The sequence below is a fragment of the Emydura macquarii genome, unplaced genomic scaffold (genome assembly GCF_026122565.2).
Source record: "Emydura macquarii macquarii isolate MOO-44397 ecotype Brisbane River unplaced genomic scaffold, CSIRO-AGI_Emac_v2 contig_1363, whole genome shotgun sequence".
Taxonomy (NCBI): Eukaryota; Metazoa; Chordata; order Testudines; family Chelidae; genus Emydura; species Emydura macquarii.
The window spans coordinates 23,646,018-23,664,436 of record NW_027131500.1 but is presented as its reverse complement, the minus strand read 5'-3'; the positions used below and the strand labels follow the sequence as shown (position 1 = coordinate 23,664,436).

At 42.5% G+C, this 18,419-nt stretch overlaps 1 long non-coding RNA gene across 1 annotated transcript; it reads right to left on the bottom strand.

Moving 5' to 3' along the window:
• Positions 1-3,143: 3,143 nt before the first annotated feature.
• LOC137155552 (uncharacterized) lies at positions 3,144-8,762 on the bottom strand. Its single transcript, XR_010920516.1, has 2 exons — positions 8,375-8,762; positions 3,144-5,355 (listed from the first exon to the last, which is right to left on the bottom strand). It is a non-coding gene; the product is annotated as an uncharacterized lncRNA (long non-coding RNA).
• Between the last annotated feature and the right edge of the window lie 9,657 nt (positions 8,763-18,419).

Below are 18,419 nucleotides of genomic sequence, written 5' to 3'. Positions count from 1 at the left end.
AACTTGACCCATTGGTCATGTGTTTTGGGAGATCGTGCAGGAATTCTAACGATGATTGGACAAGGAAAATCGTTTTAGTGGCCATATTTTGGATGGCTGAGATATGAACAGTGGGAAGGCCATTGAGGGGGAATTTTCATTTAAAAAAAAAAAAAAAAAAAAATGGGAGACAAACAGGGCATAGACTCTTAAAAATGTTTTAGAGTTTGCCTAAGTAAGGAGTGAGGATGGATTTGGCCCAGGGGAGAAACTGAAGCAGCTGTTAGATTGATGTTGCTCTGTTTCTGCTGGGAAGGCGACAGCGAGCTTGGAACTCTTCAGTAGACTATAGAGTTAAGAAAAAATGAATTTGCTGTAGTGACTTTCACACTTCCTATAACTTTTCTATTTTAAAGAGTCAGATTTATTTTGTGAACTGTTCTCAGACTTTTTAATTGTCCAGAAACATATCTAGACTGACAAAAAGTGCTCTTTGGGCTACACAATTTGAGCCCCTTGCAGGACTTGCAACATCAGCCCCACAACTCATTTTTGAGTATCCGTCACCACCCTCAGGAGTCTATTCCTGTTCACCCAGTTGCCCTTGCTGCTAATAACTTGTTCCTAATAAAGTTGCCTAAATGCTTCCCTTCCTTCAGGTCATTGCTCCTTGTCCAAACTGAATTAGAATTCATCATAGCACGCCACATCATGCAACTGGCATTTCTGTTAAACAGTTGGCCTCTCTTTACTCTCCCTCATATCCCCTCCCCTCAATTGGATGGGTGGCAGTAACAGTTGTCTTTGGATACTGTTGATTAAAATGGTATCATGGAATTCATTTGCATTCCTGCCATGACTGCTCTTGGACTTGCTCCTATGACGGGCTGAGAGCCCTCAGAAGGTGACAAGTTCTTTCAACCCTCACTGAAGTGAGAGGGAGTTGGAAGGACCCAGCACCCTCCACCCCCACCGAAGGGACTATGGACCCTGCAGAACTGCTCCTCTTTACCCCATAAAATATATTTAAAAACCACTAGTATGATTAACGGCTTAATTTATTCAAAATCGTGCAAGGGGGAAATGCTGTAGACTATCATTTATAATTTTGTTTCTTTTTCAGAATATGCAAAAATGTCAATAGTGTGTATTGACCACACCAGTGTCTCTCAATCTTTCCAGCATACTGTATCCCTTTCAGGAGTCTGATTTGTCTTGCAACCCCAATTTTCACCTCACTTAAAAACTACTTGCCTACAAAACCAGACATAAAAATACAAAAGCGTCACACACTATTACTGAAAAATTGCTTACTTTCTCATTTTTACCATATAATTATAAAATAAATCTATTGGAATATAAATATTGTACTTACATTTCAGCGTATAGTATATAGAGCTGTATAAACAAGCCATTGTCTGTATGAAATCATAGTTTGTACTGACTTCACTAGTGCTTTTTATGTAGCCTGTTGTAAAACTAGGCAAATATCTAGATGAGTTGATGTACCCCCGGAAGGACCTCTGCATACCCCTAGAGGTATGTGTACCCCTGGTTGAGAACCACTGGACTACACAAGTATCGATCAGCAGAAGAAAAAACAAAATCAAAACACCACCTCTATGTGCTTAGCAATATGATCCTGCTAGTTTTTTTTGTTTTTTTTTGAAAAGGTCAACAAAAATCTGCTCTTTTCAGCCTAAGTCATTGATTTTAAACAGTTTAAAGTCTGATATTCAGTAGGTGATTTTTGGATAGTTCCTTTGCTGAGCTGAGAATTTTTTCATAGGTTTTTTCAGTCACTTCTTGACACTAGAATGAGAGAGAGAAATGAGTGCACTACTTTTCTTTCCTAACATCCAACATTTAAGATACTCAACCCTTTTGGAAACCTGAAGGCATATTAATGCCAAAAATAGGACTAATTTATTGCAGTTTCCCTCATCTGAAGACGACTACAATGTTACTATTTGAACAGACTGACCGGAGTGAATATTAACTGTGTTAGAGCTGCTAAATGGTGAAAATATTTCCTTTCTTCCATGCTGTCTTAACTATTTAGATTGTAAAGTTTTTGGCAGGGACTGTTTATGTGTTTGTACAGTATTTACCAGAATGGTCCCCCATCTGAGTATTACCATAATAACCACCTAGGAACTAATAATGACCGCATTTAATGAGATAATCAGGCACTTGACAGAATGGGAGACAGGATTTGGTATCCAAAGAAGTTACTTCATGAAATAGAATCAAGATTTTTTCCACAAATATGAAGCAATACAGCCATAGTATTGAATGGAGGAATGGGGCAATGAAATCCAAGAAAAAGCAAAAAAAGAAGAGAGCCTTATCTGTGCAATGATGTGTCTCTCTTGGTGCTTTTTTCTCTCTAGTGAATAATCCTTCCAACCTTTTCTGAATCAATCAAATGACATGTGAGATGATGCAGAAGGATCAACAGAAGCACAGATAGGGTATGTCTACACAAGACAATTCTCTTTACCTAAATGAATTGATTACTGTAGGGCGGATGGCTGTCCCTCCCTGTCAGTTTCGGAGGGAGGCCACACGCACTCCCTACTCTGGCAGGGGTTGGCCCAGCCTGGGCCAGGGAAACAGTCTCCGGGCTCAGGCGGGGCAGCCCAAAGGCAATAGCCCGAGCTCCAACGGGCCAGCAAACAGTCTAGAAGCCCCCTGGGTGGTCAGGGAAGGGGGAGGGGGACGCAGGCCCACCCAAACCCAGAACCCAGAAAGCTGAATAGTAGATACCACCTCTTCACTGCCTAGGGAACCTGCAAGGTGCATAATAAATAAGCTCAGCACAGGGGAGGGGTGGAAAGTGCAAGCCGTGGGGACCTCGGGGGAAAGGAGGGTATGGAGGAGAGGCTGATGTGTCTATCCTCCCATCCACCTGAGCCCTTTTAAATCACTGGGCTCCTGGGCAATTATCCCCCTTTGCTCCCACCCCCACTGGCGGGCCTGTATGTGAGAATAGAATAAGGTTTGTTGTTTGTAATGTTTCTTGTTCAAACTCCAAATACATGCTCATGAAGCTTCTAGAATGAAGAAAGAAATCCCTGTTGATAGTATTGGCAAGATGTTTTCCTTGTGAAAGACTATTTAGGTTTTTATACAGTTGACAGGGTATTTTCATCTTCCTGCCATTTGGCCCCTTGGCACTACTTAAGGTGCTTAAGTTTTCTCCCTAATGTTTTATAGTGAAACTTCATTGACTTTTGGCCTAGAAAGTGGGCTGCAAATCTCAGGAGAGCAAGCTTTCATGGGAAACCATTAGTATTTTTATATGGGCTGGGCTGGAAATATTGCAAAAATAGCATCTCCTTTTTAGAGTATTTCCACTTCTTGTTCTACCCCAAAACAGAAAGTACAGAGTTGTGCAGCCACAGTACATCTTGCAACTTTGACCCTGAGAGGCACTGAAAGAAAGAAGCTCTTTCCATTCTTCCTATAGGTGCCGCAGTTTAAACAAGGAAATGAAACTCAGTTGTCACAACTGCTTTCTCTAACTGAAAAAAGTAACATATGGGACCAAGCTCAGCTGTCAACTGTACCAGTGTAATTCCACTGAAGGCAATAAAGTCACAGTCCGATTCTGCAAGTTGGTACAGAATGAGGTGGGGTCCTGCACAGCCATGGCCCCACTTCCTCTCTTTCTTTTTCTGGGTGATTGACTCTAAGGAGGGAGCCAGATGTGAGCAGCCCTGCTCACAGGAACTGCTATTGTGCTCAACTTGTGGGAACCCCGCCAGGACTTGGTGGAGGTCTTCTTAAATGCATTCCATCCTGTATCTATGCAAGTCCTGATCACTTTCTGCTCTTTTACACTTATTTCTCCCTCAAATACATGGCTTGCTCTTGCCCCCAGTGATATCAAAGGAAGCATTGCCAAAGACATCAGTGAGAACAGGATGAGGCCCAATGTACAAGTCTTTTTCCATTTCAGCAGGCTCATCTCCCAAGCACTTGCTTCTTCACATTTCCAGTTTAATCAACAATTGTGTAACCAAGTTTCATAGCACCATCCAGCTAAATAAATATAATCCCTACAGGAAGCACTCTGTGTATGTCACTGCAACATCCACTCCAGTCTGGAGATACTTAGATATTAAAAGGTCAGACTTTTTCCTCCTAAATTGTGTAAGCTGAGGTCAGTCAGAAAACAGATGTTTGATTTCTCAATAAATATTTCCCCCCATCATCACCTGGGTGCATTTATTTTATTTATGTATAGCACACTGGGTCAATAGTTGTTCTGGTCTGCAGTGAAGTCAATGGGACTTATGTGTTTATAAAACCTGCATAATTGGTGCCCTGCAGCATCTCACATTCCAAGGAATGTTGAGAGAGGATGTCTAAGACATTCCTGTGCTCTGTCATTTCCTGGTTGCCTCAAAGCCCAGGGGCCACGACAGCCAGGGCACAAGCTAAGCCAGCTACCAGGGATGTACTAAACTTCACTGGGTGCTGAACCAGCACCAGGATCATGGAGGCACAAACTATCTTCCTTTAGTCCCTGCACCAGGCTCTGCACCAATACAGGGATGACTCAGGCCCATGCTTTTTACAGCCAAAGTAAAAATCACGATAGTCTTTCTAAACAGGCTCTGTGAAAAGTTCCTTAGTGCCTGGAGCATTAGCAAATAGACTGTGGCCTACCCAGTTTCTCTATCCCTCTGTCCAAAATGGAGTAATAAAATTATCTTCCTTATCCAAAAGTTGAGCTATGTCACTAACCAGGTAATACCTTCTTCTCTGGATAAAGAGCCGACTTTCAATGCAGTACATTTCTGATGCATAAAATTTACATTAAAATTTTAAAATATCTGCACAAAAATAAACCTTTGAGGTCTACTCTGTAATTCTAGTGATCTATGAGCAATAATTCGCCCGTAAGAAACATCAATAATAGAAGATTTCAACAGAGAGAAAGTTAACATCGTACTTTAACATTGTCTCTCATGCTCCCCACATCATGTCTTGATGTATCTGGATCTGTCTTTTTGCCTGTAAATTCTTCAGATTCAGAGACTGTCTTCATTTATTTCTTATCCAAAAAGTTATATGTCTCTAGGCCACCCTCTTGCAGTGAGGGCAGTTATCTTGCTTGCCTCAAACATCACACCCTGGGTAGCTCAACTCCGTGGCCCAGTTCTGGGATAAAGGACACAGTCCTCCAGCTGAGCCTTTTACCAAGCCCATTCACTTCCAGGGGACATAAAGCAGTCCAAACAAAAGAAAAACTCTTCTGCTGTCCTCAAGAAGTCAGGTTCTTCTTCTCATGTAAGGGAGAGGGAAGCTGTCTTTTAAGATAGTCTCAGCTCCCACTCTTCTGTAGAGCTAAATGCAGACTTAGTCCTGGGATTTAACACAAAAAAACAAAAACAGACCAGCTCATCATGTTCCTCAAAGGGCTGAGGCACACCGCATTTTCAAGCTATATATCAGTTAGTGTTACAGTCTGCTTGCTTCCAAATGCCACCCCAACTGTACTGAATTCCTCCCTTTTAAAGGCCATCTCCCAGGCCTGACAAGCCTCAGAGGTGTGACAGGTTCGGGCAGATTGTGACCACAGGTGTTCTTTAACCCCATTTGGCTGCCCCACCACACTCATACAGCAACAATCACATCATCAGTGCTTAATAAATAATAACCATACTAGTAAACCAGGGATCCTATAAACATTCTCTACTCATTAGGGTGGCTCAAATTTAGTTTCCAGCAACATTTCCAATTAATTTCAAATGCCATCTAAATGTTCCATTTCCCCATTACCCTCTTATTGCAAGCACTTGTAAATTCTTGTTTTTACAGTAGATTTCCAACATCTTCAGTTCTTTAAAAACAGAACTTTTTCCTCGGTTAAGGAGACTATATGGGCCTTTGCAAGCTTGGATTTCACTTTTTAAAGTTCCTGCTGTAAACTCCCTTAAGATTTTACAGTTCCCCACAAGTTTCAGTGCAAGAACATCAGTTTTTACTACATTCTGGATTTAGCAGCTCTTATTGCTAATGATAAACTTGTTGTCTATCTTCTTTCAATCCTATGAAAGGAAAAAAAGGACCTAACCTATGACGACAAAGCTCTGAGTAAATCTATCCTTCCATAATCCATTCTGCACCATACCAAGTAATTTTTATTCCCGTTTGGCTGGGCTTTGCAGATACTTATTTTCTAAGTAAGAACTATCAAATTTGGCTCTTACTGCCAAAACAAAGGAACTTGAAAAAGGGAGGCTAAATTCAAGGTACTCCTCACAAAGCTCCATATCAACAATCTTATGGAGAGAGGAAAGAACCAAACACAGTACAGAATTCACTATATTAATGCAAAACATGTTCTTAAAGAAAAAAAAGTCTGTTGACTTAATTTTTTTAAACAACGAAAACTTCAGTAATCTGCATTTTTATTCATGGGCCAAGCAGCAAAATAATTCAGGAGAGGAGTCTTGCATCTTCATGCAGCATATTAGAGTCTGCCATCCTCTTATTTTATGTTTTTCTTCTGTTCTATTATTTTCTTCTCTCTCCCCACCTCATGTTTCCAGACCCAGCTTATTTTCATTTCACTGCCTGATTCATTGTAATGGTGACAATGTGCCAAAAGGCTCTCTCTTTCACATTTCTCAACAAAAGTTGAAGCTGTCCTGGTGGCTCCTCTGCAAATGGGGACACTTCAGAAAATAATAAAGTTCATGAGTTGAGTGAGCCCAGATTCAGAGGGAGGGAAGTCTCAATTGGTAGCTGAATTCAGGAAGGTGGGCTAGTTATTCCAGGTGCATATTCATCCTTGTAATTAATTTTCATTTTCCTGTTACCGCCTTTCTGATGTACTCAATTGCAATGTACTTTCAGAATACACCATGTGTCATGTTTCTTTCTTTAGACTCCAGGTTGTGTTTACCTTCTAACCTTCTTTCTAATCTCATTACTTTGTAGGATTCAGTAGTCTAATTTATAAGATGTTATACTTCTGCACTATTTTAAAACCAGTTTTGAGTTACCTGGTCCAGTTTGATTTCTGAGGGAAAAAACCCCTGTAAGACAGGAATTTTTCAAATAAACTTATTTACACATTTTAAATTACTGCCGATTTCCTGCCTCCAATAATACTGCCCAAAACTCACACAGTTACTGATGTCTGTGGGTTTGGACTCAGTCCTTTCCCAAGTATGTTTGTGTTCATAATAATTTGGTATGATTCAAAGTTAAATCTCAGAGTGCTCACCTTAGCAAATTAGCATTTTGTGATAGAAAGCTATTCTGATGACTCTTTACAGAGCCTATTTTTAAAGATCTTAAAGAAACACAAGCAACTAAACATTAAAATTGGCTTCAGTTCTCTAAGAAAAAATATTTTTCTATTAAAGAAAATATTAACAGCTTTGTAACAAAAGTGAGTGCGACATACAACCAACCTATTCCAATACAGAATTTTGATCTTAATCAAAGAATATTTAAGTTATCATAAAGGATAGTTTAGTGTGCAACTGAGCTGGTGTATGAAATGTTAGGTGGCTGTATTAGTACTTTAGATCTTCTAAACATTTTCTGTAGCCTTTTCTCGATGTTAACTGCTTTCCAATAGGAATAATACACACTAGTGAATAAAACACCATTTGGGTCCATTATAAATACAGAGCTCCATTTGCACAATCAGGTTTTTCTGGACACATACAATGTATCTAATGTTCTCCTATAATGTCCAGCCTCTGTCACTGGACACTCTCAGAAATTACCAGGTTTGCTGTCCTCAAAGGAACAATACACCCACAGCTTGACTGGTACAACTCAGGATCAGTTTCTTTACAACGTCACAGCACTGAGATTAATGAAAATCTATATCTAAAATTAATGAGATTAATGAAAACAATTATAAATTTATGATGAAAAAGATTTAAGAGACAGTGAGTAAGGATAATGGGAAAAGAAATGGTTACATATTAAACAAAAAGTATAACGGGTTTCTTAGAGTCTAAGTTTAACTTTAATGGCTACAATCCTCATCTAAAATAGGTTCTCATCTAAAGCAATTTCTCAGCATCACCAGACAATATGGCTGGTATCCACCTCTGACAAATGCAAAAAGTGCTGTCCTTTTAGTTCCCTCAGTGATGGATAAAGATGCATCCTCTTCCTTCTTCCTACATTCCCAAAGTTCATTGTTTTGTCCCCATAATCAGGATAATCCTCTGTGTCTTTCCATCCCCCATTTATTCCATCTGCAGATTTGACTTCCATTGTGCTGACTTACAATATTTAATTTACATGGCCAACAGCAAGACAGCTGAATCAGCTTCCTTTGTCTGACTCAAAATCTGTTTGTTAACCCAGCCTTGATTTAGACACATTTAGTATTGTCCTGGGGTCAACTCACTGCTAGGGCACCTCCTCCTGGCTGCTCTCGGGATTAGCTCTTTCCATATCTGACACCCCTTTCCGTTGCTCATTCACATGCCTTGTTGGCTTTCTCTCTCTGCAACTCAGGGTGCTCTCGCTTCCTGGCTTGGCCCTCCAGTCTGGTCACGATAGTCCTCCCCTTCCAGGGTATTATAGTCTCTCCATATACATGGTCTCTGACAGTCTTCCCAGCCCCTATGCAGAGTGTCTCTCTTTCCCAGTGACTGGTAGGGGAACCTGAGACCATCCTCAACTCCAGGTTCCAGCTCAGGGATCCTCTAATCAGCTGCCAACATCTGCACCCCATATTAAACATTGCTGCTGTTTCCCTGAAGCTTTTCCTACACCCTCATCGCTGGGTGGGTGAGGTTTCCAGTCAGCTGGCTGCTCAGTTGCTCGCTAATACAGCTACAGGCTCCCTCACTGCAGCCCCTATCTACTGCCAACTTCCTGGCTTTATACTAGCCCAGTCTGTTCCTTCTCAGATGGGCTCCATATTAATTTAGGGGATTAGTTAGGTCACCTTATTCCCCTCAGCTGCAGCCTATCCAATTAATTGACCCCTTCTCAGCCTCATTAACCCCTTCTAGGCTAGTGTGGGGTGAACACACTATCACAAGTCCATATACATATTTTTTATCCATACATATATCATGCAATGATTGTAAGGATCCGTGTTGCCTGTCATCTCTGTGTTCTCAGGGAACCAGAGCGCAAAAGCCCTACTCTCTCTGGCTCACCTGAATCCCTCCCTCCCCCCAAGCCTCTGCCTTAACCAGAAACCAAAAGCAATGAAAAGGCAGTGGGAGACACACCTAAACCCCTCCAAACAAGGGTGATAGGATTAAGGCAACTCCTCTAGCCTCATCTACATCAAAGATGTAAAAAGGAGGCATCTCAATTAGCACATGAAATGGAGAACAGAAGCCTCATCTACATGGAAGATGGAACAATAATTAGCATACCAAATGGAGAACCAAGCTCCAAAGCAGGAACTGCATTGAACTATGGGATTGGCAAAGCAGGGCACACTGCATGATGGGAGATCCCTGCTCCTTATGTAAATGAACCCTGCACACACCCAACTCCGCAGTTATCAGACCGTTCTAGTTATTGATATGCAAAACACTGAATCTGCCTGATTGCATTGTGAGCTCCCTCAAGGAATACTGCCCATAGCCAGGAATGATCAGTTCCTATTGTCCAGCATAAAGAAAACCACTCTGGGATACTCCCTTGAGTCATTGTTTTCCTGACTGATCGTGTTGGGGGCTCTGCCTGTCTCAAGCGCTCCAGATCCTAAACTGAATAGCCGGTCTCCTGGGAACCTCTGAGCTGCACGGAGTGGTGAGACCCCCCCCCCTCCATCTTCCCCCAACACACACTCTCTCTCTCTCTCTCTTTTAGTCCAGGCATAACTTTTTACTTTTGCAATCAAACCTGGGATAGCTTTCTCCAATACCCCAACTGTAACTCTGCAGTATTGTAAGTGTTTGATTGTTTTTCTCTCCTTGTATGGTATCACTGTTAGTATAATAAGTTCTATATAGTTGGCAATAAACTAACTGTTATAATCAAGCTGGTTGCCAGTCTCTCTCTCTCTCTCTCCAAATTTCATTTACTCCTTTGTGTTCTTGGCTTCCCTATCTTGTTCTGCAGCAATGCTTCTTTTACCTAAGCCAAAGATCCCTTGAGTGCCCAAAAATCCTATGGGGTTTACTCATCAAGGGGGTTACTGCTAGAACAATTGTAGAGTGAGGGGGGAGGCAGCTGAGATGTGCTGTTCTGCCTAGCCTACGGAGTCCAGGGGCATATAAGGGTGGCAGCTGAAAGTGCTGTTCGAACCCAGCCTGCTCAGAAGTGTGCTCTATTCCGGTGCAGTGCAAAGGGGCATATAAGGGTGGCCGCTGAAAGTGCTGTGTCACCCAGCCTCCTGAGTTCAGGGACATATAAGGGGTCAGCTGAGAGTGCTGATAACCAGGTCCGCTCAGATGCACTGGGTTAATGTGGAATGGGTGTGTGTATATGTGGGGGGTTTATTTGAATCTGGGGCTGCAGGAACCCAAACCTGAAAACCTTAGGTCCTGCAGGATAGCTCCATTGGGAGGGGACTTGTAGCCATATGAACACACAAGTAACACAAGCAGTACATTAATAGAATCATACACCCCCTTCCAGGAAGGTAACCCTAATAAATGAGCATACCTCAAGATGACAGGCAAATCTGGTAACAAACAGTGTCCTAACTTTAATTTAAGATCTCACATGACATTCATTAGCAGTAAATACTCTGACAGCAATATGTTGGATGTAGTGAGTTTGTCAGGCCTGTTGGGAACTACTGTGCAGAACAGTGAACCCTTTGCCAGTTAGCATTGATGCATCCTTAGGATCACATATCTCAGTACAAATGAATAATAAATAATAATTTGTGCAAGCACTTTATTGTATCGGTCACATACCCCAACGAAAGACAGCCTGATTCAGTATCCCTAAGAGTGAGCATCCATGAAGAATCCTAAAGCATGTTAAAATTTCATATTTTCAAAGATAGGATGTGTGTGAACAGGGGGGTGAGCAAGAAGTGCTGCTTGTCTTATATATTTTAATGGAATGACTATTGGTGTATTGTATTACTTACATGCCATGGGGTTCAAAAATGCCCTACATAACTTAGGCGCCTCAGTCTCATTGATTTTTAAAATGAAGCATATTTGAAAAGTTTACACCAAGTGTCCATACTCTGCTTATCTGAAAATTTGGTAGGTAACATGTTGCTCTTATAAACCCAAATTAATACTAATAAAGGGCCCAAGCCATCCCCACTCCACTTCATTTCATCACCCAACCAGTGCAAACGGAGCCGAAACTGCTCAGATATACGTGGAGGAGTTGCCAGCAGCTCTTATGCCAGCCTCCCATGCTGGTGCAGGTTTGGTGTAAGGAATATGAACAGATCAGATTGTATTCCATTTATCCCCAGATGGTCAGCGGTCTCTTGGGAATTATCTTTAGATTGTGTAGGTTAGAGAAACTCCTCGGCTGCTCTAACTAAAGCCAGTCTTGAACCCAGAAGAGAATGTAACCAACTCTCTTGGAGGCCACATTCTTTGCTGTACCTAGAAAATCTCAGCTACAGCAGAAAACCTTACCAAAAACTTTAAAGCAATCTTAGAACAGGAAAACCAACAAAAATAATCACAGTAAACCCAGGGTGAAATAATTAAATTCCCTTTGATCACCTCTGTCATTTGACAGAGCATTTGCATGCTCTGTTGCAGGAACTTTTCTCACTGGGCAACTGAGCTGACCTTTTGCCTGTTAATCAGGGTCAGAGTATCACTGCCTCTCTTAAACAGCAGCTTTCCTATTTCCTTAAGGAATCACTTTGTCTTCAGATTAGAAAAAAAAAATTCACATGTACTGATAAATGTACATGAAAACATATCAAGATACATTAAACTGCAGTCGACAATTACATTTGAGGGGTTTTTTTTCCCCCCAACTCCCCTGATGATGTCACTTCTCTTTATACCCATCAGACTAGCTTCTGATTTAATCTTTGTGGTGGTACACAGAGCACAACTCCACCAAGGACTGGATAGTGTTATACATAAGAGGATCTGTCTCTCTGACAACACACAGAATGAGGAGGTCAGTGAGTCACTCTGATAGGATGTCTTTTATGCAGGTGACATGTTCTGTCAATGATTAGCTGTCAGTCTGGGAGGGTATATCTAGTGGGGTCCGATAGAAGTGTGTCCTGGGTCTGGTACTATTCAATGTGTTGATTAATGACTTGAATAATGGACTGGAGAGTATGTTTATAAAATGTGCAGATGAAACCACACTGGGAGGGGTTGCTAGCACTTGGAGGACAGGATTAGAATTCAAAACGACCTTGATAAATTGGAGAACTGGTCTGAAATCAACAAGAGAAATTCAACATAGGCAAATACAAAGTACTTCACTTAGAAAGGAAAAATCAAATGCACAATGACAAAATGGGAAACTGGTTAGGTAGTAGAACTGATTAAAACAATCTGAGGGTTTACAGTGGATCACAAATTGAATATGAGTCAACAAAGTGATGCAGTTGCAAACAAGACTAATGTTATTCTGGGGTGTATTAACTGGGCATCATATGTAAGACATGGGAGGTAATTGTCCCGCTCTAGTTGGTACTGGTGAGACCTCAGCTGCAGTACAGTGTCCAATTCTGGAAACCAAACTTTAGGAAAGATGTGGACAAACTGGAGAGAGTCCAGAGGAGAGCAACAAAAAATGATAAAAAGTTTAGACAACCTGACTATAAGCCAGGGTCTTGTCCGGCTTGGTCGTCATGGCCCTTCCTTGGGCCCAGGCTCTGAGGAAGGCCACTGCACCTTCCAAAAAGGGGAATATTAGCACCTCTGTACTAGCCTTGGTCCTGGCCCTCCAGCAGGGTGGACTGCCAAGTAGTCGGCTGCCTCAGGCCTTGAGGCAGGGTGGGCAAGCAGGCAGTCTATTGCCCCGGCCCTTAGGCAGGGTGGGCAAGCAGGCAGTGTCCTCTGGTCAGTAGAGCAGGGGACGGTAAGCACTCCCTGAGTGGCGAGGACAAGGGGGTGGGGAGGGGGATGCAGGCCCACCTGACTCCACTGCATCCCAGCCCAGGGCCCGAGCAGTGGCAAAGGCGTTGCCACTGAGTCGGCGGGGCTCCCGCCCACAACACGCCGATGGGGGCTTGCCCCTGTCTCAGCCACTGGCTATGGCTGTCCCTGGGCCACTCCTTCCCCCGTATCCCCAGGTACCTGTCTCTTCCAGGTCCTCAGGGATACACAGCCCGCAGCAGGCTCACCAGTCCCTCTTCGTCCACTGGTGGCAAGCTCCTCGGCAGAGGGCAGCTCCTCTAGGTCACAGGATTCCTGGGGTTCCTCGGCGGACGGCAATTCCTCCAGGTCACAGGGCTCCAGGGTTTCAGCGTCAGGCAGCTCCTCCAGGTCAGGGCCAGCCTCTGAGGGTATCTCCCAGCCCTCAGGCTCAGGGGCTCAGTCCAGTCACTAGGGCCCAGGGGCCCTTTCCAGTCTTTGGGCCCGTGTGGCCCGGTCTAGTCACAGGGCCCTGAGTGGCCTATCCAGTCCTTAGGGGGTCAGTTGGCTGTGCCATTCCTAGTGCCTCTGCTCCGGGAGGTGCTCGCTTGGGGCAGCGGCCTGGCTGGGATCAGGTCTACGCTGCAGCCAGCGGGCCAGCACGTCTGCCTCCAGCAGCCACCTGTCTCTCACTGACCTGCGGGGCCTGCCTTTTGTACTTCCTGCCCCGGCGGAAGCTCCGCCCCTCTGTTGCCGGATAGGCTGGTCGGGTAGACCTATCCCTGTCCGGCTCCTGGTTGCCGGGCAGACTGGACTGCCGGCCCTTTCACTGTCTGCTCTGGTCGTCGCGGCCCTTCCTTGGGCCCAGGCTCCGAGGAAGGCCACTGCACCTTCCTACACTGACCTATCAGGAAAGTTAAAAAAATCTGGGTATGTTTAATCTTGAGAAAAGAACACTGACCTGATAACATTCTTCAAATACATAAGGGCTATATAAAGAGGACTGTGAGTACGTGTTCTTCATATCCACTGACAAGAGGTAATGGGTTTAATCTTCAGCAAAAAAGATTTAGGTTAGATATTTGGAAAAAAATTTAAACTAGCAGGGTAGTTAAGCTCTGGAATAGGCTACCAAGGAAGGCTGTGGAATCCCCATTGCTGGAAGTTTTTAAGAAAAGGTTGGACAAACATGTCAAGGATGAGGTAGGTTTACTTGGTCCCACCTCAGTCCAGAGCAATGGATTTAATGACTTCTCAAGATCCCTTCCAGCCCTAAATTTCTATGTTTCTGTGATAACTGTATTGAGGATGGTTTTGTTCTCATATCTCCTCTTTTCATTGCCAGTTTATATACCCATTTTCACATTATACCATCCTACCATCATCTTGAATATCTGCAACAGATCTATAGCAGACATATTCAGCAGACAAAAGCCCTCTAAGAATGATTTCACCTCCTATTTCTTTGCAGGTGACACTTATCTGGCTTACTTCCGCTTAGGTCTTCACTTCACAAGCCTATAATTTATTCTTCTGATCTTTTCGAGGTGGTTGAAAATTTGCTGACTCAGTGGTTTTTTTTGGAAAATGTCAATTCATCACAACCAAAAGTGTTGATGGGAAAGGGTCAGCTTCAATTAACTTCTCATTTAAAAACAAACTTTGGAAAACATCTTTTAAAAATTGTCAGAAGTCCTCATTTGCAAAATGAGTAATTGTTTCCTTTCTTTCAGTTCAAAACTACTTTTTCATTTTGAAATTTAAACTGATCAGTGTGAAAAAAATTTAAAAGGTCAAAATCAAAACAAAATATTGTGACTGACTGAAACTGAGTTGGTTTTGGTTGATTGGTTTGGTTTTTGGGTTTTTTGATTGTTGGTTTGCAATAATTTGAGATTTCAACTTTTTTGTCTTGATATGAAAATGGAAAATTTTTCAAAGAGGGGAAAACAGTTTTCCATCCAGCTCTGTAATCTTCTTGCATTATCTGCTTATGTTGTTTTTACTACCCCTGCAATAGGGAGAACTACTAGTTACTAAGACTAGCAAAGGAATGCTGATTTAGTCTTTTGTATTACATAAAAGAGAGGGTCAGGTCAGATTTTCTACATCATATGTATGAAGATTCCACTGACAAATCTCATTGGGATTAAAGTGATCTGAAAGCTGATTCCTTACATGTTATCCTGAAAATGTACCTGTAAGTGTCATTAGCCACTAAACAAAACATATAATTTTGAAAAGAACAAAGAGGCATGGCCCATAAACAATAGAATACTTACATAGTATTCGGCATGCCACTTCTGATACCATATTATCCTGACACAGACAATAAAAAAAGACCAAAAAGCTGCAAAACTTGAATCCATTGTCTTGATCAATATGTAAGAGGGATTAAAACTGGAAAAACAAGAGAGAGAACACAATCACTCAATCTCTTTTTGTAACTTTAAAATTATTTCACTTGATCCATAAAGTAAGAACAGGAAGGTCAAGGTTTCCAGCATTGTCATCATAAAGATAATTTAATTGGTAAATGTTCTGATTTCTTTGACTCTGTTCTTTTTGTCAATTTCACTTTGGTATAATGAGTTTAATATCAATTTTCCCCCTTAAAACCTGCAAAGGCACAAGGTCTCTGAGGAGGGGAGTGTTTACATTATTTGCTTTCTTGGATACTGATAAAATGTGGGTAAATATTTTTGTATAAATGTATAGCTAAATGTCTTTTTGCTAAATGTTTATACTAAGTATGGTATTACAGGGGTTAATCTTTCATATAAGAAGCATGATTATAACTCATATTTCACTGGAAGTGAAATGTATGGTTTGACTATATGGAAGCAAAAAAACCAGAAAGCTGACACTAGAGTTGAGAAAAGTTTTAAAATGTGAACGGCAACATGACTTTATTGCAAAGCAAACAATAGAAAGGCCTCAATGGGATAATATGGCATTACTGAAGGAAATACTAGATACCTTTCCAATGCACTAAGGCATATTAAAATGTATATATTAAAAACACATCACTGTCGTTGGAAAATTTCAAAATGTTGAAAGTTAATGATGGAAAACCTTTGGGTTTTTTGTAATTAATACCAAACAAAACTAGCTGGAATAACAGTTTAAAACAACAAGGATCAGATGTCAAGAGCATTTTAATAGTGTTTAAAACTGCATGTGGCATTCATTCCCACTTCTTAAAATACACAGTAAAGTTCTCAATAGTTAGCGGATTTATAGAGACACGTAGAACACCTTTGTTTACTGAAGAGGAATGGGAGTTGTTGCAAAAGCAAAAAATTGTAACTATAATAGCAACAATAATAATACCCAGTGCTTTTTATGTATAGATCTCAGAGCCCTTTATAATTAATCCCATTGTATAGATGAGAAAACTGGGGCATAGAGCAGTGGAGAGACTTAAGAATAGAAATTTGCAATCAAAAGTTTTCTGAATTCATTTAGTTCTTCAGTTGCTGGTGTTTATTCTTTATTACTGCTGCAGATGTTGAGTTTCTTCATAGAAGCAATGATCTCAGCAACCAAAATGAATACATTTAACCTTATTGACCAAAAAAAGTCATTGGGGAAATGTACAGCCTTCAGTAAACAGTGTTTTGCCAGAATATAACAACTTTCTAACATAAACGTCCCCCAATTCATAGAAAACTCTGCTCTGTCTAGCACAGCAGTGCAGGGACTCGGGGAGAGGAGGCGGAATGGTGGTATGCAGAGTACAGGGACCCTTTTCCTCCTTCAGTGCTCAGATGCTGCAGCTGGGTAGGATTCCAACCTAGAGCATTAAGTGGGAGAGCCCAGATAATACATAGTGGCATACTACAGCTACAACTTGCTGTAGTCTTCTGGTCTGAGGGCATATCCAGTCTCTCAGACTGTCTGAGTATGTGCTGCTGTTGGCAGCAAATGGTAGGGGGAGGAAGGGAGAACATATATGTATGGAGCTGAACTCAGCCTTTCATGCCACTTGGATAGATAAATTGAGTTCCATGCAGTTTAGGAAGTGGGTCTTTAAAAGAAACCTTAAAAAAACAAAGGTCTGCATTAAATCCTCTGTGGCTCTTCTCATATGAGCAAGGGTTTGCTCTTCTGTTAACTTCCCAAATTTCTCCTCCCACCTTTGTGTTGCAGTGTGCAGTGCATCAGACAGTTGCTGATGCTGCTAGATATGGCTTCCTTCATAAAGCACTTTAGGATCATTTGGGATAAAACACATCTCACAAAAGAAAAACAATTTAGCAAAAGAGCCTGCCTTCCACAGAAAATTTGTGTTTCTTCTAAGGTATATTTGCATGGACATTGTTTTTGGTTTGAGCAAGCTGGATATCATTCTTTAGCTAATAATTTCACTGTCTAATGCATCACTTACTAATGTCAAACAGAAGGGTACATATGGGGGCCTTTACATTTTCATTAACCAATGAGCAGTTTGATAGCAAAAATTCCTAAAACTCTGACTCAGCATGTCACAGAGGCATGGCTCAGATAGTTCTATGACAAGTACTAATAAGTAGATTCAAAAATACCTTAGGGTCAGCAATATCAGTGAGGGCAGGGTATTTTTTTTTTCTCTATTACTTTACATAGGATCAAATTAGGCAGTGACTCAGGTGACAGTTTGAAGGCCATTCATTTCTACCTTCTTTCTTGTCTTGACAAAGAAGCAAGTCAGACCAGTAGGTAAGATCAACCAAAGTGGCAATAAAGACACTTCTAAAAATTGTTTGGAAGAATAAGTGCCAAGTTCTTTTCAGGAAGTCTTTTTCTGCCTCAGAAAAGGATCTCCAGTGGCGGGAGTCAAGACTGCATTAACCCCTCCCCCGCAAGGCAGGAGGGATCCAGGCACCTCCCCTCAGCTGCCTTGGGGAGGAGGGATCTGTACCGAGTGGGAGGGCACAAGGCCTGGGGGAGTGCAAATGCAGGCTTGGCTCTGCTATCCCCCTTCCAGCACCTACCCACTGCACAGCACCTGCCTCTCCTGCTCCAGCCCCACAGCCCAGCGCCAGCTCGGACGGGGACAGCCTCACCCCCTGGCCTGGGCAGGGCTGGGTCAGCCCTTCACGATGCATTGGGGGGGCACGGGAGCGGGAGCATCCGCAGCCTCCTGCACCCCCTGCCCATTGTGAAGGGCTAGTCCAGAGTCCTGCACTTACTCACCGCGCCAGCCCTGCAGTCCAGTGCTGGCTCGGACAGGGCGGCCTCACCCCCCAGCCTGGTAGGGGGCGCTGGGCCAGCCCTTCACGATGCACAGAGAATGGGGGGCACTGGAGGGGCTGGTGCCCCCACTCCCTGCACGTCATGAAGGGCTGGCCAAGTGCCCTCCCGCAGGCCGGCGCCCAGGGGCCTACCTCTCGGCTCCCCCCCTCGGTACGCCATTAAAGATCTGACATACATCTCAAGCTAGAAATAGTCAGAAAATGTTATTTTTCCCTA